We start from the raw sequence: 9,775 nt of genomic DNA, 5'->3' as shown, positions 1-9,775 counted from the left end.
GGTTAGAACATCAATTTTGGCCACGTTAAAGTGACGGTTACATACAATGTCTGCCTCGAAAAGATTTACCCAGCATCATCGATTTACCCAGTTCTCTATTTGCAAATGCACTGGATTTGAGGGCCTGCATTCTCATTCGCCCAATAACCACACCGTCTTACGTTACGGCCAATTCAATTAAAGACCGTAGATTGGTGTCTTGGAAAAAATGTCGGGCAAATTTGGCTGGTGCTGAACCTTGGAAAAGGGGTGAGCTCGATACTGTTGGTACTGCCCAATAGATGACGATAGGACAGATCTTTATCAAATTGCAGTTTCCTGCCTTGTCGTTACGTGGCGTTGTTCCACAACAGATAGTACGGAATTATTCCAACTGATATCGTTTTGGCGTCGATATCACAGTGCATCCAAATTCGGCTGGCCTAACCACAAAAGGCAAATATTTTATTATTTTTAAAATTACGGGCTATTTTCACTCTAAAGCATTTACCTTTTGTACATGCGCCGATTTATTCTTTTTTCTTTAATGCTAGCTGTTTTTAAATGTTCTCCAACTTCACCTATTTAAATAATACTGATATTATTTCACTGTTTTTCTACTCGGTTGTTCCCCGTTTTTTAAATACCTTTATTTTAAATGTAAAAATGTTCACTATATTGGCTGTTATCGTTTATTTTTAAGAAAAAAATGTACTTTTCACAAAAACTTAAAAATGTTGCACAATACAGAGGTTTTCTGGTTCAGCACCACAAGACAAACTGGTTATTTCTCTTATCCAGTACTCTCTTTTATAACCTTTGTATTGCGCAAAAGCAACCTTCCATTGGTAGACATTTTGTCATAGAACCTCCGTCTATCCTTCTTTAATACAAGGTAAATTTGTCCCTTTCTTCAAGAATTCGAGAAAATTCGGGTTTTCTCCTAAATAAAAAGAGGTCTCTGTTCTCACCCCCACATTTAAGAGAAACCAGCCACTGTGCCGATGATAGTGTTTCTTTTAAAACTACTAGGTTGGCAACGCCCTATTTTTCTAGCTGTCAAATTGACGAACATAAAGAACATAGGAAAATAAACAAGAAGACAACATTGATAACAGCAGCTGGTGGTATTTTGTATCGCTTAGTATTGTTTTGTTTTCTTTTCCATTTATTTTGTTTTAACGCTAATTAATATTATTTTCTTCTTTTATTCCAGGTAATTATCCATGGGACGGTGTGTTGGATTACCCTCGAATAGTCATCGGATTCAAATTTCTTCCTTTGGGATGATATTTCAATTCGATGGAGAATCTTGGCCATTTCAGCCCTCCGTCCATGTGGAAGCTTTGGAGCAAAGGGTTTGGGTTCTTAGCATACAACCCAGCCCTTATAAACTTATGAATGTGTTGCATTGCACACATTCCATCATTTTAACAAAACCATATAAAAAACTGCAACACTTTTTTTCACCCCGCCAACATGTGACAAATGTTTGCCACCACATCCTGGAGCATGGACACCACGCCAATGTGTCGTTACCCCCTAAAGAATGCTCCAGGATGGTGGATTTCCGCATATCCTCGAACTTTCCCACGGCCTTTTATGGGAATTACCCTGAGGACCCCCCACGCAGAAATTTTTTTTTTGGGTCTGTACTGGTGCGGACTCTGATCATAGGGGGCCCGCAACAACATTTGTAGAATATTTTAATCCGATAAGATCACATTTTATAGGAGGAGGGACAAAAAGACCCCTTAAATGACCGCCTGAGGGTTAAATAATATCAAAAATGTAATCAGCGGCCCGAAGAACATAAGAACCAAAGGTTAGGTCAAAATCCATTCATTTTTTAGAGTTTTGGCCAGGTTTTTCGAAAAACCGGACACTGTGCTATGCACAGTTTTGCTCTTTGGTCTAAAAAACTTTTGAAAGTCTGCTCAATTGATACCATTGACTCTTAATTCATGAAAGATTTGAAAGCTAAAACTAAACAATCATTGCTTAAACGCTTTGTACCAACAATGACACATCTAATAGGGACGTTTTCATTTCCGTCTTTTAAGAAAATTATTTTTTATTAGCTAATGTAAAAGCAATGTTACTTGATATACAAAGTGAGAACATACGATGCAGGAAATTACAATGCCACATTAACACGAATTACACTGTGCAACAAAATGGATATGAAAGTCTGGGACACGGAAAATTCCTCTTGGGGAAGAAAGGCATTGATGAGTATATTAAGAACTCCGAAGAACAGATCCGCCTTGAATCGAACTTCCGCGTTATGGCGTGATGAAGTTTTTGCTAGAAAACCTGTAAGCCGTCAGGAATTAGCGTTATATCTTTGTTCACTGTTGATCTAGCTTATTTTTGAGATGACATGTCTTCAGTCGAATCGAATGAGGATTATTTTCGTAGATTTTCGAAGTGACCTTCTAACTCGCTTTCGTCAATGTCCTATTCGTCCTTTATTTTAAGAACCGCTATAAAAATACCACTAGATGACGTTTTTCAGCTTCAAATGTTCTGCAAAAATGTCGCTCATGTGTTTTTGTATGTTCTGTAACGAATATACATATGAATATTTTTTAAAAACAAATAAATGTACACCTATGTCGATTTCTCCTTTTTTGTAATTTAGTGCGTGAGTGCGCGTGTTCGTTCCTTCTCGAAAATCGCTGTGTTTGTGCGTGAATGTGCATAAAAATTTTGGTCCGTGTTCGTGCCTAATTTTTTAGGCACGCGCCCATCTCTAATTTCGAATTTCTTTGAAAGTCATCACCAGGGATTTTCACTTTATAAAAGAAAAAACAAATAACAAAATTTGTATAAATATATAAACACCAAAACATAAATTATTAAACGATAATTACATTTAATTTTATCTTTCTGCACAACAAGCTGTCCGACACATCTCCTTTCTGACTTGAGTATTTTCCAACTAAAGTTTTTTATTGTATTTTTCTATTGTATTTCTGTAAATTTGTGCACAGTGTTCTGTGTCCATCTTATAATTTATTCTCTTCTCTACTGACACGTTGATAATATGGAGCATTTCAAGCGTTTATAATTTTGTTCTTGTGTTAAAATTTGTACATCCTTGAAATTTGGAGTATGCCCCGTAGTTGTACAATGTGCTGCAAGAGCAGTTTTCTGTTCCAAAGGTTTGTGTTTAGCTTTTTGGTCAGACTTATGACCACTCATCCTAGTTTTTTGGCTTCGTCTTAGTTGTGCCAACATATACCTTGGGGCATAAGTTGGTCGAGTCAGCATTACATTTGATTTTGTATACAACGTTTGATCTGTTCCTGAGAATCGTAAAATTTTGCATAAAGGACAACAGGTACTTCAAATATGAAGACAAATTTTACAAACAAAAAGTAGGATTACCCATGGGATCTCCAGTATCTCCCATAATTGCGGATATAGTTATGGAATCGTTATTGAATACCTGTATACAATCATTAAAATCCAAACCAAAAATATTGGCATATATTTTGATTGCCTCATATCTAAGAAATAGAAAACAGTATGTATACGTTAATGGTGTTGCTTCCAGTGTACTCCCTGTAAAAAGTGGTGTGCCCCAAGGTTCGGTGATTGGGCCATTACTGTCTATGCTGTATATCAATGATCTCTTTTCCTCATTGAACCTTTATTGCTCACCATATCTGTTTACGGATGATGTTCAAATTTTATTCACGAGTAACATAGACACGCCTGATCTTTTACAAGCAAAGATTAATTATACTCTTTCTTCGGTTGAGCAATGGATGGGCCTTAACAAACTATCGGTTAACCCTTCCAAAACCAAAGCAATGCTCTTTTCCTCGCACACTTTCTCTTTAGATGTGAAATACAAGGGTATATCAATTGATTTTGTAGACAGAATGGAATGTCTCGGTGTCATTTTGGACAATAAGTTGGACTTCGCTTATCACATTGATCGAGTAGTCTCACGTACTAACTTTGCTTTACGCCAACTTTACAATTGCGACTTGGTTTTACCTCGTGACATTAAAAAGACTTTAATTCACGCTTTAGTCATGCCTAACATACTTTATTGTCTTGAGCTGTATTCCGAAACTACCTCATCCAGACTGAAACTTGTTAAAAAAGACTTCAACAGTGCTATGCGTTATCTATATTCCACCAAACGCTTTTCACATATAACGCCTTTTCCAATAGATTTTTTAGGATGCACTTTTGAAGATCTGATTAATCTTCGGTGCCTCCTTCTTTTTTATAAAATTTGTAAATTCCAGTGTCCTTGTTTCCTTGCGACTTCCTTTACATTTTCTCGTTTTACACGAATTACTAGCCTCAAAATCCCTCGCTTGGATGGACGAGTGGATAAATCGTTTCAAGCTAGAGTTTCTCGTCTCTTCAATTCCCTTCCCAATAATCTAAAAATGTTCAATTTCTCTATTTCTACTTTTGGAAAGCGCTTTCTTATATACATTAGATCAACATATGAGAATATCTCACCTATCCTGTTGTATTAATGTGTTATATTAAATAAAAAGGCAAAACATTTACATATTTATAACTTTAAATTATAGTTTTAGCTTTATGAATTTAGCTTATAAATAACTTGTATTTATATATGAATTTGTATACACTATTTATATTACTATATTTTGGAGTAGGAACTCTTCTTATGAATATTGTAAAACTTATTGGCCTTCAGGCTTACTTTACAAAATGTTTCAATAAATAAATAAATAAAAATACTTTGACGAGTTGTTTTTAATAATAAAGGAAGATGCTATACAAGAAACTCTGACGAAATTGAATAGTTTTAACAAAAACATAAAATTTACTTTGGAGGAAGAAAGAGACGGAAAAATCCCTTATTTGGACACCTTAGTTATACGGAATCCGGATAAAGAGATATATAATAACTGGTATCAGAAGCCCACTGCTTCAGGAAGATTAATAAATTATTTCTCAAAATACAAAAAACGCATAATCATCAATACGGCAAAAAACCTAATAAACAGAGTACTAAATATTAGCGTCGAAAACAAACTCAAAATCAAAGACATTCTAACAAAAAACAATTTCCCATTACACCTAACAAACTCAATAATAAAGTAATATAAACCTACAAATACAGAATCAACGAGAACTAAGACAAAAAACATATAAAAAACGCTGATATATCTACCAGATATATCAGAACGATTAGGAAAATCTGATATATACGACAGAACAAAATACACAATTGCACATAGCTCTTACAATACAACAAAATCTATATATAGCCAAGTAAAATGGAAAATTCCAAAAATGGACCAACATAATGTAGTTTACGAGATTGAATGTGGTGGAAACGAGGAAGAAAGTTGCGGAAAATTATACGTTGGCACAACAAAAAACAAATTAAAAACACGGATGTCAGCACACAAATCGGACATCAAAGTAAGAAATAATAACATAATACAAAAAACTGCTTTAGCCGAACACTGTTAACACAACAGTAATACTCCCAATATCAACGAGGTGAGAGTGTTACAAACGGAGCATAACTACAACAAAAGATTGACAATAGAGATGCTCCACATTAATAACCAGCCAACAACAAAACGGATAAACTGCAAGACACGGACAACACAGCCTACTGCTACAGGCATCTAATACGAAGGTTGTGCAGTAGATAATTACCAGTCCAATAATAACACTTGATGGAGGCAGTCACACTGCGCTATCAAAGTTTTATACGATTTATAAATATAAATCGAAAACTCCGAAAGGAGTATAAATTGGGTTGTCAACTCTTTGAGGTTGCAGGTAATTAAATGTGTACTAATATCCTTATACATCGTTATCAAATTCCTTTGTCTTTATTAGACATTATTTCACCAACTGCCTTATTTATATACTTTGGGTGTATACTTTGGTGTAATAGAATTCCAATTGCAATCAGCACACCTCCAATTTTGCTGTTTCATTGATATGAAATACAGAGGTGGTAAAACACTTGGAACTTCGAAGAATTGGTTTTTGCACTGCGTTCACAAAAACATATCACGAGCAAAGAAATCCAAGTGCTTGACATTGATTAACAAACAAAATTTCATCTCCTGTAACAAGTCCCATAGTGTAATTTCTTCGTCTCTCGTATTTACTCTGCATAGATTTGTCCAGTATAGAAGGGCAATACCATAAAAGGAATACCAGCCAAAGAGCATTTCTATGATTGCAGACTACCGAAAAAGAGGATGACAAGATAAGAACAGAAATACTGTACATCTGCAAACTCAACAAGCAGTTATCAATCAGACCTCAACGATCTTCATCGAACACAAATAACAGTCAATGATTAAAAATGGAAATTTCCATAATTATTTCCTCGAACTTAAAAATAGTAGTATTAAAGTCGTTAACAAAAGGAAAAAAATGTGAAAAGAAGTGAAAGTGCGCGGAAAATAATTACTTCAGTTCTGTGCAATAATATAAGAGCTGATACATTGCATAAATTTGCTAAATAGTTCTTAAAATTTTCGTGAAACAATATTAATCTTCCCTGCCGTTCGTGATGCTTCAAAATTATCATAGCGATTATGAATCTTCACGTAGGGAGCTACTCACAAGTGAGTTGCAGTTCACTTTCACCTGCTCGAGCTATTACGATTGGGCAGGGAGGAGCACAAAAAGTGAACAAGGGTTGACAAGTCGGAAAATGGAAAATAATGGCGCGACTTGTGAACCCTTGAAATAATAATTTGTGTTACCATACCGTCATTTTTTGCACAAATAACTTTGGGATTATTAAATTCTTATTTTTTGCATAAAAAGTAAATAAATTTTCAAATTAATAAACATTTCTAGCAAGAAAAATGTCGGTTATTAAAAATCCACTGTAAAAGAACATGAATATTGGTAAAAGAAAATACAACATTGAAACAACATGGCAACATCTGTAACAGCTGTTCTTTTGTTTTGACAGATATGTGAAAATTGTTTATTTACACTGAAGAATTCGTGAAATTTATTGGAAAATCGTAAAAAAGTGAACAACAGTAAAAACGTCATTAAATGGCTACAATAAGTAAATGTTTAATGTTGCATTTTGGGTGATAACAGAAATGGCAAGTTCTGAGGAATACCAAGGAAATGGAGTGGAAGCTGTACCAGCGATGTTAGGACATCACAGGAGATCAATGAATGGTTCAAATGAGGTTCAGCATTTAGCCAATTCCAAGAATTGTAAATACAATTCGTGAAACATCCGATATTTTCTCCAGTATAAGAACCAATTCTATGAATGCTAAGTATAATTCCTAATGCTTTCTTCAACACTTAAACCAATTTAATGAATTTTAAATACAATTTCAATAAATTTCAATTGTAATTCCAATTTTTTTTTGTTCATGGCATATAACAACCGGTACTTAAAATACTATTCCAGGAAATTGCTTGGTGTAGATACCATTCCACTGGGTTATCGACGATGACGTGATTAAGATCTCAAAATGGTTTGGATCTTTTTGGGGCAACGGTCTGGACTTATATTCCATCAAAATATTTGATTCTATTCAAGCTTGAGGGCAAGTGATTGGACATGTCATCTTTTTAGCACCAGCACCCATTTTTTCCAAGACTGCGACCCCAAAAGTTCCAAATCGTGTACATTACTCTCTCTAGGAACAACAATCGCAGACATGGGTTGCTGCAGATTGGGTCCTTGTATATTTGTGAACCGCTTTATACAGTATGCACCTTTTTGATCTGTCCATACCTGAAAACGGGGAACGCTTTAGTTACAGTACTTGCTTGGGCGTTACCGTGAGAGCCATCCCAATCACCATCTAGTAGGTTGGCCCGACACACTAGGTCCATCAAGAATGATCTTCACTTTCTAGAGAGGAAAGCCCAACGATACAGGAGAGAACCCCTTGCTCAACAAGCATTTCAAGCAGGTTTGTATAGCTTTCACATAGTCGCAGTTTCTAATGTAAACAAATATAGTGTGAATAAAGTCCACCACAAACCAGAGTAGTTTTTGCTCAACTATACTCGGGATATTGCAGTCGTCTAAATTCTTATAGGGCAAATGTTGATAGCACCATGCATAGCACTCTTCGTCTTTTAAAGGTGCGATGCCAAACCTAGTCATTTAACTTCAGTGGATAGTTACATCCCATTCTTGGAACTGAAGTTAGACCCAATTTTGTACCAAATTCTGAAAGAATTCAGAGATTCAGACCGAATTCGTAAAGAACTCTGAAAAAATGTTAGCGGTAAATGTCCTAATATTTGTTTTTGTCGAAAACATATTGCGATTAAAAATATAAAGAAACTCTTATCACAATAAGGTAGAATCTATTCCATTTCCAATATTTCAACCATCTTTGATGGTCATCCTCAGGGATTGGCTTTCAAAAACAAGAACATTTGTTTTATGCAACTATAAACAATATGGTAGAAATTTATAATAACAATGATATTTCTTTCTTTTTATAAGAATAAAAACAAAAAAAATTTAATTCTTAAGTTGACCTCAAGCCAAAATTAAAACCAAAGAAAAAAGCGTCCAAAGGTCAACAATAACCTCAAAACATAAAAAATTTCTAATTATTTTTTGTTGCTTTCAACCTAAAATACAATTAATTATCATTACAGATACAAAATATTCGTTTTTTTTAAAATAAATGACCACACTTAAATTTTTTTGTTCAACTCACTTTGATTTCGGTAGTGAGAAATTTCAGCACAAATTTGCCTCTTTTTCTCACTTTTTTTACATTTGTAATAGCTAATTTTTTCACGAACGTGAGTTTTGCTGTTTATAATAAGGGAAGAGTGAGAACATAACAGCACTCACGGCGATATGATGTTTATAATAGGGGAGGAGGCGAGAAAGAGAAAACTCACGGTGAGATGCCGTTCATAATTGGGCTGAAAATTCTTTTAACATTTATTTGTTTTTATTTGCTGTGAGGCATTAATAGAATCAACCATGACTCTTTTTCTCGTATTTCAATACATAAAAAAACAAATGCTCTTTTTAACCAAAGAAATCCGTCCTCGGAATGATGAAGTTGTTTCTTGCGATATTTTATGGATTTAAGACGCTTAAAATTACAACAATTGTCGTAGTATATAATATTCCATCATATAAGAATATGCAAAATCCGAAGTCTACTAATGACATATTTTACGTACATTTTGTATGCTTTTATTAAGCAAACACATGCCGATTATAAATATTTGCATAAAAATATGAAATTTCTTGAAACTTTTTTTCAAACTCCCACGCTAGTAAAGCTCGAAATTATTTAACTTAGTTATTATAATTAATTTAATAACAAGCGAATACGAAGATCTTCAACTTATTTGCATGTAAAGATCACTCAGCAACAATTTTGTTAACTTTTTTGAAAAAAAAAAACCTATTAAAAATACTTTTTAAAAAGAAATGTTTGAGAAAGTTTTTTTTTCATTTTTGTGAAAATGTGTACATGCGGAACGCTAGGAAAAAAAGTAGAAAACGAGAGGGATGCGATGGAAAAGAAACTGATGGCCATGGAATACAAAGCAAAGAAGAAGGCTCGGAAAAAGCCGAACACCAGAAAGATTTGATGAAAAAGAAATTTTTTGTCCTGGAAAGGAAACGAAATTCCGTAAATGTAGAAGAGAATACCAAAAGAACTCGACTTTCTCGTCTAGAAGTTCGTTCTTTTGTTTTCGTCTGTTTCGTAAACAATCAAAAGAACAAAGCGCAAATACTCTCACACGCATGTGTATTCGTTGATGTACCAACGAAGACCGCTATGTTTTTCATTGT

The 9,775-nt window shown here is 34.4% G+C and overlaps 1 protein-coding gene across 4 annotated transcripts in view; it reads left to right on the top strand.

The window, feature by feature from the left end:
- Positions 1-6,542: 6,542 nt before the first annotated feature.
- LOC141406725 (uncharacterized) overlaps positions 6,543-9,775 on the top strand; it is a 36,899-nt gene continuing 33,666 nt past the window's right edge. For 2 of the 4 annotated variants that reach the window (XR_012413491.1, XM_073992680.1), the window contains exon 1: positions 6,543-7,194. The gene's annotated coding sequence lies outside the window, so the exon portion shown is untranslated. Of the gene's footprint in view, positions 7,908-9,775 lie in introns of all 4 variants that reach the window. The other 2 variants (XR_012413489.1, XR_012413490.1) reach the window with 1 other exon arrangement.

Source organism: Musca autumnalis, unplaced genomic scaffold (genome assembly GCF_047663935.1).
Source record: "Musca autumnalis isolate F117 unplaced genomic scaffold, ASM4766393v1 scaffold_5, whole genome shotgun sequence".
In the NCBI taxonomy this organism is placed as follows: Eukaryota; Metazoa; Arthropoda; class Insecta; order Diptera; family Muscidae; genus Musca; species Musca autumnalis.
This window is presented reverse-complemented; position numbering and strand designations above follow the sequence as displayed.